Genomic DNA, 23,253 nt, shown 5'->3' on the forward strand with positions numbered 1-23,253 from the left:
TGCAAAAGAATGGTGTTAGTGTCCTCTGTAATAGGATCAGTCACTATGAAGATAATGTGAGTTTCCAGCACTACCTTTGCAACAAGTCCATTTTAGATGCCATTGTCATGTGTGGTATCCATTGCCAACTTGCAAACAGCAGGCTGAATTGTCTGATGGAGATTGAAGTCCCAAACCTACTTCAGCCAGTGGGGCCAGCGAGGCATCTTCTCAGTGGTGCCATCCCTATTAAAGTTGGTGGCCAGCCCCCAGAAGTGGCCTGACCCAGTAAAGGGCAACCAGCTCAGCAGCACCCACTGATAGCACTGGCATTTCTGGCACTGCACCTTCAGGATGAGGGCACATTGATGACCGGGTGCCCTCGAGGACAGGTAAGTGGGGTCTGAGACACTGTGACGAGGAAAGCAGGTAACGGCTTGCCGGGGGGGAGTAGGGGGGGTGGGGAGCAGCAGGTCACTGAAAGTAAATGGCATTGTTCCCACAGGGGTAGCCCCTCTGTGAGCAAGAGAGTGCCCAAAAAGGAGATCCTCCTGGAGCATGGCTGGGAGGCCACCAGGTTTCACTGGATGGTCTCCCCATGTGGCATGTCCACCCATGCACCCCACTCCCCACACTGCTGGCAAAATGCACACAGAGGTGAGACGAAGCCTTTAAGTGGCCAATTAAGTTGCTCAATTGGGCTCCTGATGGGCAGCCCATCTGCCAGCTTTTCTTCCTCTGGCAAGGTGGCATGACAGCAAGAAGGCATCAGGCACTTCCTCGACATCTTCCCAGATCATTTTGCCAGTCTTCCCGTCCCTCAGCCTGTCGCAAAGGCTGGTAAAATTCAGGTCAGTAAACTCTCCTTTGGCACAGAGCAAGTGTCCTGTGCTGTTCAGATCCTCATCTTCCACTCAAGTTCAACATTTCTTCTTGCAGGGTTACTGCACTTGGATGAATAATCTTAACTTTACACATATGTGAAGCTGAGTTATAATTCTATCAGAAAAGGGAAATACTTTTCAGAAATAAAAGCATTATTCAATATTATCAACTTATTATGGAGTTTTCATTTCCTGAATGTAAGAAGCTGCAGACTGATAAATGTATGTTTTAGTCTGTATTCGTTTTTATTGAAATTACACCTGAAAATATTTGGTACTAGAATTAGAACTACTTTTCAAAGAACTTGGAAAATACATTTCTCTTTTAGTTTGTTGCATTGCAAACCTGAAATATTAAATAATTAATTATGATAAAAGGGTGAAAAAGCAATGTATGTGTCAACATCTATATCTGTATCTATCTATCATATATGAAAAACTCAGTTGGCTAGATGGCTAGAGTGTGATGCAGAATGATGCCAACAGCATACTGGCTGTGGGAGTTCATGTAGGCTTACCTCCGCACCTTGCCCCACGCTTGCAGAGTGGTGCCTCTCAAGCTATATATAACCAATTGTCTCCCTCTAATGGAGAGATATGCTTATGGTCCTTTGTGGACTATGGCTAATTACCTATGAGTACAACAGCATACATTTCCTTACTGTCATGCTCTGTTTTCACACTTTTGATTGGGTGAATTAAAGACAATAAATCACAATCATGACTTCTATGTATCTATACAGTCTTGCAAAAGACTCAAATAAATTTGAGTTACCAAATAAATTGCTCAAAAGAAAACTCAGTGTTTCAACCACCATGTTTCTTCTTCTGAACTGAAATGTTTAATGCCCAAAATAACATTTTTAAAATAAACGACATAACATTTACATATTTCACAATAGCACGGCTGAAAAGGTCTATAAAAGTTTCTGTTGTGTCTTTGAATAAATTCATTAGTGTTTTTACCTGTGGGGTTAAAGCCTGACTTGGAATTGATGATTTTCCCTGAATCCTTTATTTTTTGCAAAAATATACATTATTCATAAATATCTAAAAGAACATTCCAAAACATTTCAAAATGGTCATTACAGAAAGTGCAATAATATTCAACTTTTCTCCATAGAGCATGTTGCTGAGGTGTCTCAATACATTTGCAATACATGTGGGGCTGAATTTTGCCGTCAGCAAGTGGGGGTGGGGCCCACTCGCCGACGCGCAAAATGACGCGGGATGATGTCGAGTGGAACCCCCAACGTCATCCTGCCCCATTTAAATCTTCAGGAAAGCGGGGGCGCAGCAAAATCAGCTGTGCACCCACCAATCTGTCAACGGCCAATTGAGGCCATTGACAGGATCATTAAAAAATTAAAGGACCTGCCCATCCAACCTTAAGGTTGGCGGGTCGGCCAGGACCCCCGGCGGCAAATAGAAAAAACATGAAAGCTCATCCACGGGATGAAGTTTCATGTAGGGATTTAAAAAGTTTAATAAAGTTTTAGTGTAAATTATGAACATGTCCCATCTCAAATGACATTGTCACATGGGGGGGACATGTTAAGGATTTTTTTTCTTTTTTTTTAATGTTTTTAGAACTGTCAGTGATCTCCCTGAGGCAGCACCTAGCCTCAGGTAGATGTGCACATGCACGAAAGAGCGCACTCTCGCTTTTGGGGAATTTACCCCCCCCACCCACACAGGAAACGCATAGCGCTTCCCGCCGGGCGTCACGCTGGGCGGGCCTTAATTGGCCCGCCCACATAAAATGGCGGCGGGGCCCGCTTCTCCAGCGGGGATCAGCTCCCCGCCCGATGGAGATTGGGTCAGGCCCGCCTGCCCGGTAAGCAGAAAATTCTGCCCGTGATATTTACTATATACATTCAATGTCCGGCATACAGCCCATGGGGTTCTACACAGTTTCCAGCCCCTTGGTGCACTATGGCTGAAAGGCTTTAGGTGGTGGCCTTTCCTCATTGCACCTTTGCAGCGGTTACCCTAAGCCTTAGTGTTGTTAACAATGTGATCATGTGTTAAATTCCCAACATGACTCAGTGTAAATGGAAAGATATATATGAAAGGATTTCTAAGTTTCCCTAAATAATTTGGAAACAAGCTGTAGAATGATATTTTTCAGGTCAAATTTCACAATTGTTGGTAATTCTTAATCTTTAGTTCAGAAAGACAATTTAATCAGAAGGATTTATGGTGAGATATACTCATTATTGGGACCTGTGCTTGATTGTATTAAATTTTCTATTTCAAATTCTATTTTTTTCAATATAATTCCTCATGTTTTTCCTTTTCCAAACATTTGTTCCTTTCCAAGCAAAAATAAACAGCTTGAATTTTGAGGGTGATTTTAACCCTGTCATGGGACTTGCCGTTCTGCATTTAACCTGCTCTTATGAGCAGGTGGGGGTCCTTCTTTAAATATGCAGATCAGGCTCCAATGATGTCATTGAGGCCTGATTGCTATTTAATCCAGAGGCCCGGATGGGGAAACTTGTCAGCTGTGGCTCAGTTCATAGCACCCTCACCTTTGAATCAGAGGGTTGTGGGTTCATGTCCCACTCCCGGAAACCAAGAACTGTGATTGTACTCGAAAGAGTTGCAATCTGTGACTGTTGATAACTCGAAAGAGTTTCAAGGCCATCCTGAACCCCCTTCCAGCCACTTAACTGAGTGTTGGTGATCATTCCTTTGGTCCCTGGTGGCTGCTGCCTGACCCAGTTGGAGCTTCTAGCTAGTTTCGGCAGGGATCTGATGGGGCCTATGCAGATGAGGCCTGGGAATTAAGCATTCCTGGGGCCCCATCTTGCAGAGGTCAGGATGTTTAGTCATATGCCTCAACCCCACCCAGCTCCTGTCCCAAGTTAGAATTGGGGCTAAAGATTTAATCAATCACTTGTGTTTTTGTTTATGGTTAGAAAATTATAAAAAGCATTTTAATTAATGACAGCTGTGTGATTTATGTAATTGCTGTTTGTAATGGAAAACAATGGGATCTTAAAAAGCTTTAGAGTAAAAATAATTCAGATGCAGTCAGTAAGTCTAAAATTTTGCTAATCCAGACTCTGCCCTCCCATGTTTGTTGTTGCAACCACAGCTTTCCCTCCGTTACTCCTCACCCTGCTGTTTTCCCATGTGTTATTCTCCTTCTTGTTAAATCTCCAGACTCCACTCTCCCTATGGATCTCTTCATGAGCCAACTATCTCTTTCTGTCCTGTACAATCAGATCGGATACAGTAGCCTTGCGATTATGTTATTGGACCAGTAATCCAGAAGTCTTCATTAACCCTCTCTTGGAGGTCTTGATTAATAAACATTAAGATTATAAAAGGATTTGAAAGGGCAGATATGGAAATGATGTTTCTGCTTGTGGGGAAGACCAAATATTTGAGGCTATAAAGATAAGATATTCACTAATAAATTGAAAAATGAATTCAGAGTGGTTGGAATGTGGAACTCACCACCACCAGCACTAGTGGAGAAGAATACCATAGATACATTTAAGGGGAAGCTGAATAAACAAATGAGCATACCAGGAGCAGCACCAGGCATTCCTAAAAATGAGGTACCAACCTGGTGAAGCTGCTACATGCAGGTCTACATGCATGCTAAACAGTGGAAGCAGCATGCTATAGACAGAGCTAAATGATCCTACAAACAATGGGTCAGATTTAAGCTCTGCAGTCCTGCCACATCCAGTCATGAATGTTTGTAGATAATTAACTAACAGGAAGAGGAAGAGGGAGCTCTAAAAACATCCCCTTCCTCAATGATGGCAAAGCCCATTACATCAGTGCAGAAGACAAGGCTGAAGCATTTGCAACCATCTTCAACCAGAACTGCTGAGTGGATGATCCATCTTGGCATCCTGCTGAGGCCCCCACCATCATAGATGCCAGTGTTCTGACAATTTGTCTTATTCCATGTGATATCAAGAAGCGATTTATGGCACAATGCTGCAAAGGCTATGGCCCCTGACAACATTCCAGCTGTGGTACTGAAGACTTGTGCTCCAGAACTAGCCACGCCCTTAGTCAAGTGTTCCAGTACAGCAGTTATTTCCTGTCATTAAAAAGCAGGAAAAACCCAATCTGGCCAATTACCGCCCCATCCGCTTACTCTCAATCATTAGCAAGTAATGGAATGTGCCATTGACAGTGCTATCAAGTGGCACTTACATAGCAACAACTTGTTCACCGATGTTCAGTTTGGGTTAGGCAGGGCCACTTGGCTCCAGACCTCATTACAGTCTTAGTCCAAAAATGGATAAAAGAACTGAATTCCAGAGGTGCAATGATAGTGACTGTTCTTGATATCAAGGCAGAATTTGACTGAATGTCACATCAAGGAGTTCTAGGAAAATTGAAGTCAATGTGAATCAGGAGAAAACTCTCCACTGGCTGAAGTCATACCCAGCACAATGGAGGATGGTTTTGGTTGTTGGTGGCCAATCATCTCAGCCCCAGGACACCACTGCAGGCATTTTTCAGGGCAGGTCCTAAGCCCAACCATCTTCAGCTGCTTCATCAATGATCTTCCTTCCAACATAAGATCAGAATCGGGAATGTTTGCTGATGATTGCACAGTGATTGTACGATTCACAACTTCTCAGCTACTGAAGCAGCCTGCCCACATGCAGCAAGACCTCGACAACGTTCAGGCTTGAGCTGATAAGTGGCAAGTAACATTTGTGCCACACAAGTGCCAGGCAATAACCATCTCCAACAAGAGAGAATCTAACCATCTCCCCTTGACATTCAATAGCATCACTATTGCTGAAATGCACACCATCAACATCCTGGCAGTTGCCATTAATCAGAAACTTATTGGACCAGTCATGTAAATACCTTGGCAACAAGAGCAGGTCAAAGGTTGGGAATTCTGTGTCCACTGATTCACTTCCCAACTTCCCAAAGCCTGTCCGCCATCAACGAGGCACAAGTCAGGAGTGTGATGGAATAGTATCCACTTGCCTGGATGAGTGCAGTTCAAACAACACTCAAGAAGCTCGACATCATCCAGAACAAATCAGTCCACTTGATCGGCACTCCATCCACCACTTCTAGCATTCACTCCCTCTGCCACTGACACACAGGGGCAGCATGTGTACCATCTACAAGAAACAGCACAGCAACTCACCAAGATGCCGAGGGCAGCACATTCAAATCCTGCAGCCTCTGCCATCTAGAAGGACAAGGGCAGGAGGAAAATTAGAACATCTCAACCTGAAAGTTCCCTTCCCAGCTATCCTGATATGGAATTATATTGCCATTCCTTCACAGCTGCTGGGTCAAAATCCTGGGGCTCCCTCCCTGACAGCACTGTGGATGTACCTATATAACATGGACTGCAGTGGTTTAAGTAGGTGGCTCACCACCACCTTGTCAAGGGCAATTAGAGATGGGTGATAAATGCTAGCCTAGCCAGTGATGCTCACATCCTGTGAACCAGTTAAAAAAAAAGCTCTTCTCTGTGCTGCAAGATTCTGGGATTCAGCCTCCTTGCACACCTTGGCATTTTCTCCATTATCTTTTGGATATCTGTTCTGTTTAAATGCAGGCATGTGACCCCACATTCATAGCCAGGCCAATGGTCTTCCATTGCTGTTTCATTCTCTTGTTATTGATGAAAGGCCTCTCTATCCTGAGCAGAACAGTTTGCCTTACTCCCATATCATCAATTATGAATTATAAATCTTTGTCTCTGATTTATGAATTCTGGCTTCCACGGTCTGCAGTGTTCCCACATTTCTCACTGAGATTGAACATCTCATTGTTAGATTGTCCCATAAAATGCTACACAGATAATTAAGTAACTATTTAGCCCGCTGAGCAACATTATTGTAGGTATATCCAAATTTGACACACAGTTGCATATTATTTGTACCTGTGCAATCAGAAAGTTTACTTCTGTGCAACAAATGAACTTCACCCTAAGATGTCAAATGTCCTCTGCCAACTGTTGTGACGAGCATGGAACCCATTCTTCCTGGTAACAGAGGCTGATCTTAGTAGACCAGGGTAATTAAAAACTTCAGTAATAGCCAGAACTTCAGCCAGAATGTAAATACTTTTACACAAGTAAAATGTTATTAAAACTCACAGAAACTGCAGAAATCCATGGTCACTGTTATAATCTTTTGAATTACCGTATGTTTTCATTTTAACATAAAATAACTTGTATCTTTGTCGTATCACAGAGGACTCGCATTGTAAAGTTTTTGTCTGAGTGCTGAAGCATATAACTCATTTGATTATTTTGGTATGTTCCTGGAAAGCACTGTACTCAACAATGTCTGCTCCTTCCTTCTACTCAAACAATCCCTAAAACTTGGCAAGCTTTCGAACCTGCTTCACCATTTACTACAGTAATTTCATTGTCTCTTTCATTGTTTACAGGGTCTGTGCTACAATATTTTCATGCCTGTGGCATTAGCCTGATGAGGATTGGGTTTTATTTCTTCTTTATTTTCTCATGTTTTCTTGTAAACTGCATTGACATTTTTTTTTAATAAAGTTAATAATATGGGAATCAGCATTGGTTGCAGAGAAATTTAGGACAATAGTTAGAAATCACAAAATAGACAATTATTCTGATACATTGGAGATAACAAACTTATCAATGCTGGAATATGTTTCATGTGTTTGGAAAATATTTTACAGTGCCTTGTTTTCAGAAACCCCTGAATATATGCTACCTGCTATTTCAGTTCAGTACTAACTAGCAGGAATTAAAGAAGGCTACATAAACTTTACAAAGATGCTGAAAACTGTCATCTCTTGGAACTGGTTTCAAGGATTTTCTACAAAACAGTCTTTGCTCTTTCCTTCATTTGTCATTTCAATTTATTTCTAACTTCTCCTCTTTCTAATCTGAGCTCCCTTGATAAGACTGCAGATATATTTTCAGGTTGTTCCAGTGCCACCCTGTAGTCAGCTGGTAAAGAGGGTACAATCAATTGGAGACATCTGTTGGTTTCTCACCCACTGCCTCTGCTCAGCATCTGATGCTAATGACTTGGTTGAGACTCGCAACTTGGCATTTGGAGGAAACCAAATCTCATTTGGTGTGGCAATATGTCAACCGTCACAATGTGACGATGTAAACAGCTTTTCATTACTGGGTTGAGTATCCTGCTCTGTGATGGATTATAGTAGGCCAGAGTGTTCTAATCTGTTCATGGTGTCATGGTACAAGTTTGCACAATATGTGCCATATCTCCCACTCTCTCCAGACAGAAGCCTTCTGCATTCTCAACTACTGATTGCAGAAGTTTATTTGCTGAAATTAAAAATAGTTACAACAGCAGACCGAGTCTGCATCAGCTGTATGTAATGTGAATCCAAACCTGGCATGGAGATGACACATTACAAACCTTTCTGACCAAAACTCTATCAAATATAGTTGAAAATGGTAAGAGATCTACATATTCAACATTTCACTAGAAGCTGCAAAATTTCAATGCAACTTCTAGGAATGAACATCAGATTGAATTTCACACTTGAAGTGACACAATTTAGGGATTTGGGTTAGTTTTTATGGTCCAGTTATATTTCAGGAATCATCATGGCACCCATGTAGGTGAATAGCGTAGATGCAGCAGGCATTGCTGGATAACATTTAGTTCAGTAGGAGGAAAGAGTGATCCCGGTGCTCAGAGAGAATAGAAGGCACATCCCTCACAGAACAAACTACCTCAGAGCATTAATCTTCAACTATATAATCATCACAGTATGGCAGAAGGGTACTGGGTGAGGAAGCTCATACTCATGCGCAGTGTGAATGGGGGTGCTAACTGGCCCACAAAGACTTGGAAGGTCAATCAATCATTCAGGCTGCACCACCAATGACAGTGAAAGTCATTATCGTCCTGAACCTTACTGCCATGTGAATCCTTCCAGACACTCATAGGCAACATCACAGAAATCAGCAGTATGCTTTCATTGATTTAATTCCTGTTTTGCCACAACTACTTTGCACACGTTACTGTTGGCATCCTCCTCAGGTATGGCCATCATTATAATCATTTCTGTGCCTTGCCAATAATCCGATGACATACCTAAAATTAACTTCAGATTGGAGATAGGAATAATTGTGTAGTGAAAACAAACGGGAAGGTTCTCCTTTCCAGAATATCCACTTCTCCCAGCTCTCTGCCTGGCAGGTTTTTCAGTGTGGGGCTTGGATTACAGCTCCTGTGCTCAGCAACAAAGCTGCCATTATTCGCTGGGACTATCCCATCCACTGCTTTTTTTAACTTGAGCATTGAAAGCCAAAGGAAAATCCAAGAGAATCCCTTTGTATGATCAAGTTTGAGCTATTTGGAGCACTGAACTGGTAAGGGAAATGCCATAGAATTGTGAAAATCGGAATTTAGGGAAGAATAAAGTCAGAGTTTTTCTGACAATCACAAGACAAATCAAAGCCAAGTCCTGTTGCAATCCATCCTGTAATTGCCAGTGTAAATGTAAATTCTGTACCAGAGACACTCAGAAACATTCCTGAGCCAAGTTTCATATTGGGATCAATTAAGAAGTATTCTCTTCCCATATTCACTCCTGCTTACCCCTTAAACCTACTCTATACTGCTTTCTATAGTTACTGGTACCTCTGCAGCTCTAATTGAGAGCAGACAGTGCATACAAAGCAGATCCATGCAATCCACTCAGTTTTGTATACAGAGGCACCGTAACCCTACATAAACACCATCATGGGCGGAATTGTCTGCCTGTCGGGGGAGTTGTGCGGGTGCGTTTGCAGGAGGGCGGGTTCCCAATCGGCACCCCAAGTCGGGGGCATGTCGCCATTTTACGTGGGTGGGCCAATTAAGGCCTGCCCAGTGTGAATTCCGCCTTGAAGCGCTGTGTGCTCCCTGTGCGGGTGGGGGGGGATTCCCTGAGCAGGTCTGTGCTCTCTTTTGCACAAGCGCAAAAGAACCCACAGATCTCCCTGAGGCAAAGTGCTGCCTCAGGGAGATCGCTTCGACTTTAAAAACTGTGCTGAACGGTGAAGAAAAAAATTATTGACATGTCCCCTCATGTATCACTGTCACATGAGCTGGGACATGTCAATTACTTGAATGTTAAAACTTAATAAACATTTTTAAAACCCTCATGAAACCTCATCCCGCCTGTGGATGAGGTTTCATGTTTTTTCAGAAGCCCGCCAGGGCTCCCGGCCTGCTCGCCTACCGTAGGGTTGGACGGGCAGCCCTGACAATGACCTCAATTAGGTAATTAACAAGCCTTAATAGGCCTTTGCTGCGCACCCACTGAACTGAAAATCTAAATGATGCGGGGTGACGTTGGGACACATGCCTGACGTCACCCCACATCATTTTACACGTCGGCATGCGGGTCCCGCCCCTGCACACCGACCGGGAAATTCTGCCCCAGGTTTCAGTGTTTCATTTTGTGCTGGTTGCAATTCATGCAAGTCATCACAGGCAGAATTTGTTCATGCACTGATACTGGTAAGATTATATGGCCCTTTAAAGATAACTCCAAGTTTCTTTTAAAGAGTAAATCCTGTTGGCCTTTTTACAAATTGAACTGTAAGAAATTTTAAGGTTAGTATTTCTGTGTTTCTGAAGCTTTTTTTTAACTCTTGTTCAACCAGTTTTGGAGGAGCTATCAAACCCAATGGGTAAAGGAGATGAGTAGAGGTCAACTGAAATTTGAAACAGAAAAAAAGTAGCTAAATTCACTTATAAATCTGGAAGCCTTTTTGAACAGTTAATAATCCAAGCTATCCACTTTCAACAGCACCTACATCAAATTAGACCCGATCAATGTGTATCTCCTGTCCTTTGGCCAATCAGTGCCATGCAGATTGCTGCCAATATAGAATGGCAAATATTCTCTTAGCTCTAATTTTAGGCTGTCAGTCCAAGACGACACCAAAATGGTATGTGGGCCATATTGCTAAGAAGAAGGACAGAACACTGAGAACATGTTCAGTCATCTACTGAATGCATCTTCGCCCTCAGAGATACATAAAATGTACCAAGTTCAAAAATATGACGTTAGGATCTAGCTGTAAATGAAATGTTACTGTCATAAATATTGGATGGTTAGGCTTCTTCACAAAGTCATGGTTAATGATTTCTCCAATCAAATTCCCCAGTTATATTGGCAGGTTTCATAATTTGAATAGCAATCCTTAAAAAAAACTCAAAGAAATAGACAGAAGACAAAGATGCAAATATTTTTATAACCAACTTTTTCTTCATCCTGCTCTTTTCCAGAAGACATTGATTCCTTAAAGGAATGCTGTGCCATAGACACCTCATCCATATGCCTAATATTCATATGGGAGTCTTGAAGGTTGAGTAGTCTCAACCCAATTGACTCCAGGTGAGGCTGATCTTATCTTTGCTCAATATCTAAACACATATAAGTCCAGCAAGGGTCACTATCTCACAACAACTGACCATCAAACCTGGAATTCTCCTGCTTTGTACAACTTTGCTACCACTAAGTGATCAACTCTAATTGGGTTTTATTAAAAAGGCTTCCGATGCTTATTTAAACTCTACTAATTAACACTTGATCCTTTTATATATCCCTATGTATCCCTGTGTCTGCTGATCACTGGTATTAATTAAGATCAAGCCACAGTAAAAATGGTGAATACTGACTGGGAGCTTCTGAAATTCAGCTGCCAGTGATTTCAGCCTGCAAAGATACAGTTAGTAATCTTAAAACATATTGAAGGCACAGCTTGTTTGACTTTAGAAATAAATAAAATACTATCTTGGTAGCATAACAAATTTGTACCAAAATGCTCAGATGATGAGAGACAGAGGTAGCACAACTAACGAGAAGTTGCTTGAATGGTAGAATGTAACTTCACACTTGTGATTCCCCAAACCTGATTCTATTCTTTTGGGTAATTTACTAGTAAAACAAGGTAATTTCCCTTTGTTTCTTGATCAATTTATTTTTTACCAAATGGTTTCTGCATAATTGGCAGGGCTTCATTGTGCTATTATTGCATGTACAATTAAATAGATTAATCAGTGTCTAACTATGCCATCAATATTGCCAGTATACTTTATCCAATTTCACAACGATGTCTTAGCATATGCAGTTCATTAAAAATGGTATAAACTGCCCAATTGAAGAAATGTGACTAAAACATGGAATCACACTATTAGCAGAACTGAGCTGGAAATGACTGGCGGACAGTCATTTGAGTACATTGAGTACATTTGAACTGAGAATGTTGTTTATTTTTATTAATGATTTATGTGAATGTAATAGACGTTTGCCACTGATGTCATTTTGTGATCTGTAGTGGAAACTATTTTCCAACACATGGCAGGTTTTCAGCCAATCACATCATGTCTATTTCACCCAAGTTATATAATATTTTGATGAACTCACCCACAGAGATGAAAGCTGGTTCTCCTGGCACCTATTTTATCTAAGGATGTTTAATGATTAAGATGTCTAAGTGTCTGAAGTTTTGTAACACTACATCTGGTATTGCATAAAAATAAAATAACTTTAGAAAGTGAAAATCAAAAATGGACTGGGGGCATGTAAGGAACAACAGTCCACAGCAGACATATTTAAGAGGCATAATGAAGGTCAACACTCGATTTAATTTTGAAAATAAATAGAAGGCTATCCGGCAGTTATTCCACTGTGCTTTTCTATTAATTGATAGGATACATCTTGGTGATGCCAGTGTGAGGTGACAATGAGTGGCAGGGTGTAATCAGTGATGTTGTGAGATGGAGCAGCAAGATGCAGCTGAACAACACCGATGAAGTATCCCTGGAGTGGAAGGATACTGAATTTGCTAGTTATCCCCCACACAGCTAGTCCCAATCTCAGAAGAGGTTATTAAGGAGAGATGCTGAAACATTTGGGGATTTGTGCTAAATTCAGAGAGCTGCCCCATAAACTAGCTAAGCAATGGCCTGACATAGTCCTACTTGCAGATTTGTATCTTTCAGCCAATGTCCCAGAGTCCTCCATCACCATTCCTGGGAATGTCCTGTCCTACCAGCACGACAGACCCACTAAAGGTGGCCATACAGTGGTATATATTTGTGATGGAGTAAACCTGGGAATCCACAACATTGAGTCTGAATCCTATGAAGTCTCAAGGCATCAGGTCAAGCATGGGCATGGAAATCTTCTACTGATTATTACTGACTTCCCTCACTCAATTGATGAATTGGCATTCTTCCATGTTGAACATCTCTTGGCAAAAGCTCTGAACGTACATTAGGTGGGGGACTTCAATGTCTATCACCAAGAGTTACTTGGTAGCACCACTATTGACTGAACTAGTTAAGTTCCTAAGGAGATAGCTGCCAGACTTGGCCTGTGGCAGGTGGTGAGAGAATCAACACAAGGAAAAAATCTCTTGACTTCATCCTCACCAATCTAACCATTGCAGATGCATCTAGCCATGACAGTATTAGCAGGATGTGTTGGTGTTAACTTTCCAAAATTCGCTAGATTCTGGAAACATTACAACAGACTGGAAAGTAGTAAAAATAACCCCTCTATTTAAGACAGAAGGGAGGCAGGAAACTATAGGCCAGTTAGCTTACGTCTGTCCTGGGGAAGGTGTTAGAGTCAATTATTAAGGAGGTTATAGTTGGCCATTTAGAGAAACTCAAGATAATCGGGAAGAGTCAGCATGGATTTGTGAAAGGGAAATCACGTTTAACCAATTTATTGGAGTTCTTTGAAGAAGTAATGTGTGCCATGGATAAAGGGGAGCCTGTAGATGTGCTGTACTTGAATTTCCAGAAGGAATTTGATAAGGTGCCACATCAAAGGTTATTGCGGAAAATAAAAGCTCATGGTGTGGGGGGTAACATATTAACATGGAAAGAAGATTGGCTGGCTGGCAGAAAATGGAGAGTATGCATAAATGGGTCTTTTTTCTGATTGGCAGGATGTGACAAGTGGAGTCCTGCAGGGGTTTGTGCTGGGCCTCAACTTTTTACAATTTATATCAATGACTTAGGTGAGGGGAGAGAAGACATGGTAGCTAAATTTACAGATGACACAAAGATAGGTAGGAAAGTATGTTGTGAAGGGGACTTAAGGAAGTTGCAGACAGAGAGATAGGTTGAGTGAGTGGGAAAAAATCTAGCAGATGGAGTATAATGTAGGAAAATGTGAATTGTTCACTTTGGCAGGAAGAATAAAAAAGCAGAGTATTACTTAAATGGAGAACAGGTGCAGAATTCAGAGGTGCAGAGGGAACTAGGTGTTTTCGTGCATGAGTCACCAAAAGCTGGTATGCAGGTAAAGCATGTAACCAAGAAGGCAAATGGAATGCTATCCTTTATTACAAGACAAATTGAACATAAAGGATGTTATGCTTTGGTACAGGGGATTGGTGAGACCGCATCTCGAATACTGTGTGTAGTTTTGGTTTCCTTATTTAAAGGAGGATATAAATGAGTTAGAGGCAGTTCAGAGGAGGTTTACTAGATTGATACCTGGAATGAGTGGGTTGTGTTATGAGGACAGGTTAGACAAACTGGGCTGGAGTTTAGAAGAGTGATGGGTGACGTGATTGAAGTATATAAGATTCTGAACAGTCTTGACAAGGTGGACATGGCATGGATACTTCCTCTTGTGGGTGAGTCCAGAATTCGGGGCTCTGTTTTAAAATTAGGGGTCACCCTTTTAGGACAGAGATAAGGGGATTTTTTTTCTCTCAGAGGGTTGTGAGGCTTTGGAACTCTCTGCCTTAGAAGGCAGTGGAGGTGGGGCCATTAAATATTTTTAAGGCGGAGGTAGATGGATTCTTGTTAGGCAAGGGAATCAAAGGTTATCAGGGTGAATAGGAATGTAGAATTCAAAACACAAACTGATCAGCCATGATCTTATTGAATGGCAGAGCAGGCTGAAAGGCCGAATGGGCTAGTTCTGCTCCTATTTCGCATGTTTGTATGTTCACATGAGTAACCACTGCACAGTCCTATGGAGACAAAATCCCATCTTCAAATTGAAGACACTCTCCGTTGTATGCCATTACCTCAGTGCTAAATGGGATCGATTCAGAACAGATCTAGCAGCTCAAAACTGGGCATCCATAATGAGCTATAACCTGTAACTCTCAATCTACCATTTTGCTGTCATGTCAGGGGAACAACCCTGGTTCAATGATGAGTGTGGCAGTGTTTACCCGGAGCAACACCAGGGACCTAAAAATCAGATGCCAACCTGATGAGACTACAACATTCATGTTAAATAGCAGAAACAGCATGCTGTAGACAAAATTAAGTAATCCCACAACCAATGGACCAGATCAAAGTTCTGCAGTTCTCCCACATCCAACCACGAATAGTAATAGACAATTAACAACTAATGGGAGGAGGAGGAGGCTCCATGAACATCCCTAACCTCGATGATGGTGGAGCCCATCAAAAAGACAAGGGTGCAAAAGACAAGGGTGAAATGTTTGTGACCATCTTCAGCCAGAAGTGCTGAATGGATCCATCTCGGCCTACTCCTGAGATCCCCACCATCAAAGAAGCCTGTCTTTAGTGAATTCAATTCACTCCATATGATATCAAGAAATGAATGAGTGCAATGAATACAGAAAATGCTACAGGCCTTGGCAATACCCCAACTGTAGTACTGAAGTCTTTTACTCCAGATCTCCAGCTCCAGCTAGCCAAGTTGTTCCAGTGCAGCTACAACACTGGCATCTACCCAGCAATGTTGAAAATTGCCCTAGTATGTATTGTCCACAAACAGCAGGACAAATCCAATACAGCCATCAGCCAACTCTCAATCATCAAAGTGATGGAAAGGCTTGACAGCACTGCTAATAGGCAGCACTTACCCAGCAATAACCTGCTCACCAATGCTCAGTTTGAGTTCCTCCAGGACCACTTGGCTCCAGATCTCAGTACAGCCTTGGCTGAAATAATTAAAAAGAGCTGTATTCCCTAGGTAGGTGAGAGTGAGTGTCCTTGTCACCAAGGCAGCATTTGACCAAATGTAGCCTTCAAGACCCTTAGGAAAATTGTTAATGGGAATCAGGGGAAAGCTCTCCACTGGCTGGAGTCATACCTAGCACAAAAGAACATGGTTGTGGTTATTGGAAGCCAATCATTTCAGCCCCAATACATCACTGGTGGAGTTCTTCAGGGCAGCGTCTTAAACCCAACCATCTTCAGCTAATTCATCAATGACTTTCCCATCAACATGACGTCAGAGTGAGGATGTTTGCTCATTATTGCACAGTGTTCAGTACCATTCACAACTCATCAGATAGTGAAGCAGTCAGTGCCCATGTACTGCAAGCCTTGAATAATATTCAGGCTTGGGTTGATAAGTAGCAAGAAATATTTGTGCCACATAAGTGTCTGACAATGAGCAACAACAGTGAATATAACCATCTCTCTTTGACATTGAGTGGCATTACCATCATCAAACCCCACCATCAATATCCAGGCAATCATTATTGACCAGAGACTTTACTGGACCAACCACATAAATACTATAGCTACAAGAGCAAGTCAGAGGTTGGGTATTCTGTGGTGAGTCACTGATCTCCTGATTTCCCAAAATCTGTCCACCATCTACAAAACACCAGTCATAAACGTGATGGAATACTCTCCGCTTATCTGGATGAATACAGGTCCACCAACACTCAGGAAGCTTGACACCATCCAGGATAAAACAGCCCTCTCGATTGGCACCCCATCCACCACCTTAAACATTGATTCCTGCACCACTGATGTATCGTGGCTGCAGTGTTTACTATGAACATTTTACACTGCAGCAACTCACCAAGGATTGAACACCAGCATGTCCAAAACCCACAAGCTCTACCACTTGACTAAAGAAGAAATCACATGAGTACACCAGCACATCCAACTCCTCGCTAAGTCGCATTCCATCCTGACTTTGAAATATATCTTTGTTTCTTAATTGTCGCTGGGTAAAAATCCTGGATGTCCTTACCTAATAACATGTGGGAATACATTCACACACAGACTGTAGCAGTTCAAAAAGGCAACTCATCAGCACCTTCTTAAGGACAACTAGGAATGGGCAATAAATTCTGGCTTTGCCAGCGATGCCCACATTCCATGAATGTGATTTTTTTAAAATGAATTTTTTTAAAAGCTGGACCAGAGATGATAAGTGACCTGTTCAAGACAATAGTGAGATAGCGCAGAGTGGATGAATACTTTTTATTGATAATTGAGCTGGTTCCAAGGCTATTAGTGGTCTGGCAGAGCAGGAACATTTATTAAGCACACACCAACAAAGTGGTATTTAAGGTGTTTTATTGTGATCTACTTCTGTCATAGCTATTTTTAATGTATATCATTGGGGACAAAAAATAGGGTATTTGATTTCTGAGTGCAAGAACAAACTGTGCTGTTCCTGAACTTTGATGCAGAGGACAGAGATATCATGCACAGCTGGTGTATTTAAATTGGTGGAGGCGTTGCAGGTGTGGTTTCAGTCGCTTTTTGAAATAAAACTTATTTATTCCACTGTGTGTCTAATACAAGTGTGGTATAAATAGAGTTTTTTGCTTTCTGAGAAGCGTTTAGTCATTTTGGGTTATTTCTTTGGTTTGACTATTTTTATTGTCACTAGTATGATTTTTTCTCTATTACACAGTAAATCTCCATCATTTCCAACCAATTAGGCTTTTGCCCAAGCACCAGCCTCTTCCATATATCTACACATCTTCAATCGCACTTTCCTCTTGTTTTCTTTTGTATTCCTTTATCTCATAACCTGATTCTTTGTCTTTCCTTCTCAAATCTTCACTGGCCTTATTTTTCAGCACCTAAACCTACATCTTATCCACTGCCTCTCTCTCTCTCTCTTTCTCAAATGATGTCTGTATACTCACCCACCTATCCCTTTCTCTATATCTCCCAATAATTTTCCTCTACTTTTAACAAGGGGCTAAATCTGGAAGTTGATTGTAACATTGCAAAGCTACTTCTTAACTCACCTCCTTCTACATAAAATAATTCCTAAAAGGAAATAATATTTCAACAATAAAAATTATTACATACAGAAAAATATATTTACAATGTGGGTTGTTTAAAATAAGTGATTGGATCATTCTTAGTAAGCCATTCTAATTTTTCTTCTATATTTATGCTAAACATGGTGCTAGACAAACAATTATATCATATTTTAGATTGTATATTTTATTTTATTACATTTTCATTGGTAATGTAGATATTTGACATGATATCATACACCTTCAGTTTTAAAGTAACTATTATTTGTGATGCCATGTCACTTGCATTGCTCAACATCTATTAAATCATTTAATCATAAGAGATGGTCTGGAAGTTATTGTTCATCCATTAGCGTATAAATTCTTGGTGTCTATTTGACATTTCTCAGCCTGCAATTTTAATTGAAACATTAAAATTTATATTTTAAATGGAGAAAACCACCAATGCATTGGAGAGCCAGTAGATTTTGCACGCAATTACGTGCTGTGTACTCTCTGTCTCAGCTATGGCATCATGTGGTGTTGCTAAGATTTAACATTGCTAAGTATTGGTTCTGAAAGAAAGAGGTTGAGGACAGGAGAATTAAACCTGGTGCAATGGAAGGTGCCCTATTAAGTGGAAGGTTATCACAGATTGTCCCCGTACACAGTTGAAATTAACACGGCTTCAAAGTAAAGGTGCTCTGATGCTAGGGAGCTGTTCATCAAAAGTTGAAATTAGGCCAGGATGTAGGGACATGTATCCTTAAAATGGTATGTGCTTTAAAATGGACATGACTGTGGTAGTACTTCGGTACACCACTGTCATATGAAAGGAAGGGGTGAAGTAGCTAAAAGTGTATTTCATTATTTATTTACTTGAATATATTGGCTTGACACAAATTCATTCCCTCTGTCAACTGGAATTATTATAGAGACAGACATCTAGAATATATTTCAAATCAAAAGATTTATTTGGATCTATTAAAGTAAATGTGCACCAAGTGTCAGTTACAGAGCTCTTTGAATCTAATCTTCTTCGGGAGTATTCTCCTTCTCCTCATTTTTTAGCTGTGGGTTCCAAGTACGAATTCTGGGTGAATTCGAATTATAAACTTTTTTTTGTATCAAAGGTAAGTAGAAATGTATCTTAAAACTTTCAGTAATTCGCCGTGAAATAGATTATGTAACAATTCCTTTAGAACTTGTTACATTTCACGATTGGAATTATTAACTTGTGAGAATTGTATCCCTTAGCTTCAAGGTCAGCAGGAATAAAGTTCTGCCATTGGAAAGTAAGGTTTAAGTGGTATTTTTCAATGTTTATGTCAGAATGTATGCGTCCTTGATCAGTCTGATGGCTTCAAAGATCTGGGATTTAGTGGTACCGCCTTTAATACTTCCTTCATCTCATTTTCTATGGCGAGCCTTCTGCAAAGTCAGCTTTTTAGTCGTGGTAATACCTTTTCACCACATGGGTCTTTCCAGCATGAGAGGAATAATTATAGTTCTGCAGTTAAATATATCAGACGTGATTTTTTCCCCCATTCATCTTCAATGGAAGATTGTATCATTTGTTTTTACCGAGTCTGTTTTAAGGATTAATTATAGTAAATAAATGTGTGGAAGGCTTGAACTTTCCCCATGTGAAGTGAAGCCCAAAGTCTGCACTGTTCTGTAACTCTCACTTATTCGTGAAACTCAATTTTCTCATTCCTATTCCCTAATTTACAGTAATCAATAATTCACAGTGTAATCGTGTTCGTACAGCGAGCATAGTTTTATTAAATATTCATAACCAGCAGCTTCAGTGGGACGTGCTAAAGATTCGTTATTGGCTGTTGTTCTGAATCTAAAATGATAGAGAATGCATAGTTCCAAACTTTAATAAAGTGTACGCCATTTGCGCATGCTAACTATGCAGTATGCCTCAGTTAAATTTTTTCGAGCCGCTCTGTTTAAATATTTATTGAGGTTTTACTGGAAATATTTGGTAGCACTTACAGTACTCGGATTGTGTTTCCGGATCCTGCACCCTGTCAAAAGTTACCCGTCCCTCCCTCTGCTCCTTGCCGCTTTCCAATCCTGCCGTTCCCCTAGGGAGTCATGGTTAGTTTGGATATGGTCTGAAAACTTGTGCTGCTGGGTACCCCCAGTCCCCAACTCCGATTATTCTCTTTGCAAACAACTTAGTTAAAAACATTTGTTCGAGTACAGTATATCGGAAATGTATGCACCTTTTTCAAACTGGGCTATAACGTGTAGCATTGCGGAACTTACAAGTTAACAAGTACACTATTCTCTTTGAGTCCAATACCTGGTCACCTTATGAGCGTTCATGAAACTGTGGTGGTCCTGCATTTTGCTGATTCCATTCCTCAATGTTTTTTTTCTCTCACTAAGTCTCTCCTTCGATTGTATTGAAATCCTATAAACCAACAGAATGGCTGCTCTGGGTGGTATCAAGCAACGATTCTCTTATTTGCATAATTTTGAATATTAGTAATCTGCTTCCGAGACTTCCCATAGATTTATCACTGAACCTGACCTGTACAAAGTTATCGAAAGAGAACTGAGAAAAACAGCATCTAAAGTGTTCCCAACTAATTTTGATTCACTGTGGGTGCGAGATCTGTTAATGAAATGAACTACAGCCGATTCCCATTCAGAAACAATGCAGTTGAATAATTAGCGCTTCAACCTAGTAACAACTGGAGCCCAGTATGAGGCACCTGTCATCTGCAGATCCTTCCACGGCCAAGGGTGACCATATTACAAATTTCAAGTCCCAATTATTCCTTGGGCGTCATGTCCTGTGTTGACGGAGACAAACAACGAAATATAAATATTTCCACAACAGTTTTGTTCAATTTCCCATTTTGGAGCGAATCACAAATTTGACCTGTTGATGTTATCTGTCGCAACCTGTCATCTATTTGGATAGAATAGCGATATAGAAAATATAAGTTAGCAGCAATATAAAGTTTAACATTTGATTGAAATCTATAATATCGGCGTTGGATGGTAGATCATCACAGATTGATCGCATACACGATGCAAGAAAGCAAACCCTAAGACGGGAGAAATGTCTGCGATTCATTATCCGTTTGTTACTAGCCGAGTGTGAGGGTGAGAACAACAGGTGTATTTGCAGTTACCAAATCACCCATTTTTGACTTTTAAATTAAAGTCTTGCAAAAGTTATCAAAACTTATTTTCTTTATTTTTTATTATTTAATATCAGGGAAAGCCCAATCTTATAAACGAAGGGCCCAAAAAATCAATTCAATATATCCCCCTAATCTTCGAAGTCATTTTTTTGTTTGCAGGTGCTGTGGCTCTTGATAACAGTCGTCGTCCTTCTCATTGGTTAATGAGTAGTTAGTAGTCAATCGGTAGTTGTTGCTCAGTTGTCGAGTGATAATTCATGATGCAGTAAGAAAGTGAGGATTCAGTGGTGAGTTTTTTTTTAAACATCCAAATAACCATGACTTCTGATTTCGGGTATCGAACACGGAAGGTTAATATTATAAAATGTCTTCAATAAACAGCAAGTTGAAAGAAAGAATGGCTTCGGGGTTCCGTAATTTCGTAATGTCAGTTCAATTCTATTCACTGGAAAAATAAATTGCTTGATATTTGTTTTATTTTCAACTTGCAAACATTGGGTAATAAATAAACACTGCTTTAATGAGGACAAAATGAAACTAATTGGATGCCATTTCTAAGAGAAGTTTAAAAAATTGATCTAAAGTGGACATTCCCCCCAAATGCAAGATGATGGAAACATTTAGGTCAGGTTGAATCTGTGGTGCGAACAGACAGGTTAACATTCCATGTGTGGATCGTTCATCCGAAATTTTGTCAATTGTACCCTGAATGCCGTGCAAGGAACTGTTTCATGTCAACAAAGTACAATTCAATAATAGATTTGCATTTTACTTTTTAAAATCTATAGCCAAATACTGCTTTTCTCCCAAATCTGGCCTCTCATTCGAGCTCTTCTGCATTAGAGCAGCAACAGCAAAGAGTTACTGGCCTAACTCTGTACGTGAATGTTAATTACCATCGTTGAAATGTCGCCAGTGTCTGCTAGCAGTCCAGTGTTTGAGTAGATATCACCTCCGCTGGGAACAGGTGCAACTAACATTTTTCCATCGGTTTAACTTCTGCCTGGAACAAGCTACTATCTGTTCCACAAAAAAAAAGGCCGCTTTTGATGTGTAGACTCGGTTCTAGATTAACTCTGAAATGGGTACTTTCCCTCAAATGTATATAAAGGCTGGTAATGTTCAGTCAATCGATGGCATTAAGCAGAGGAAATCATTTTCTATTTCCATTTTCTAGACTTCAATTGATATGCTACTGCGATTTCCGTCTCATCGATTCTTAACTGTTGCATTTGCCAGTCCTCTCATTTTAAGTGTGAAATTGGTGTCTTATTGTTTTAGCAATAACCAATTTTACAATGAAATGAATTGTATGCTGTGGGGTCATAGGAGGCTGGTGAGGTACACTTACTACACAGTTTCTCGGGTACTGCACAGTCACTATGGTTGCGTGGTGACCTATGAAAAGATAAAAGGATTTCATAGGGTAGATACAGAGAAACTATTACCTCTGGTAGGGGAATCCGGAACAAGATGGCATAATCTCAAAATGATAGCTATGCCATTTAGGAGTGAAATCAGGAAACACTTTTCCACACACAGCCTATTGTAAATCCAAAACTCTTTCGCCCCAAAAGGCGATGAATACTGGGTCAATACAAATGTGAAGACTGAAATCAGTGGATACTATTGTCATTGGATATGAGACAAAGGGAGGTAAATGGAGTTGAAGTATATTTCAGCCACCACCTAACTGAATGACAACAGACTAGAGGGGCTGAATGGCCTACTCCTCTTCCTGTGGAAAGATATAGAGTTGAACGTAAACATATTTAGAAACAATTAGGTTACTTCTGTGATAAAACTATTTTAAATAAATGTTCTCTTCTGCAATTCGAGATCGATTCGTGTTTTAAAAGGACTTCAAAAGCAGCTATTTCACTTCCCCCCAAACGTTGCAAAACGAAATTGCTCTGCAATAAATGATGGAAAAGCTCGATCCCAATTTTATTCTACTTTTTTTTTCGGTACCGTGGAGATTTCATGTCGACAAATGGAAGGTGTATTTCCTATGTAGTAATAGAGTAGTTCTTGTGGCGAGGCAACACAGGTTAGACTACATGTTAACGTTTATTTTTCTTATTTTAAAATAAAGTGCCCTGATGTTACTAAGTCCATTCAATTTTTTTTGCAAATCAACTTGATTTTTAGGAAGCGATATCTAATCGTTTGTTATCTCTCCAAAAAAGTTATTTTAGTTGAAAAACGACTATATATATATATAATAAACATATCTGTTCTTAAGTCG

General features: G+C 40.5%; 1 protein-coding gene across 6 annotated transcripts in view; it reads left to right on the forward strand.

The window, feature by feature from the left end:
* The window catches only part of nfic (nuclear factor I/C), a 737,693-nt gene that overhangs the window by 205,965 nt on the left and 508,475 nt on the right, over positions 1 to 23,253 (forward strand). The window lies entirely within an intron of this gene.

This window comes from Cetorhinus maximus, chromosome 13 (assembly GCF_964194155.1).
Source record: "Cetorhinus maximus chromosome 13, sCetMax3.hap1.1, whole genome shotgun sequence".
Classification (NCBI taxonomy): Eukaryota; Metazoa; Chordata; class Chondrichthyes; order Lamniformes; family Cetorhinidae; genus Cetorhinus; species Cetorhinus maximus.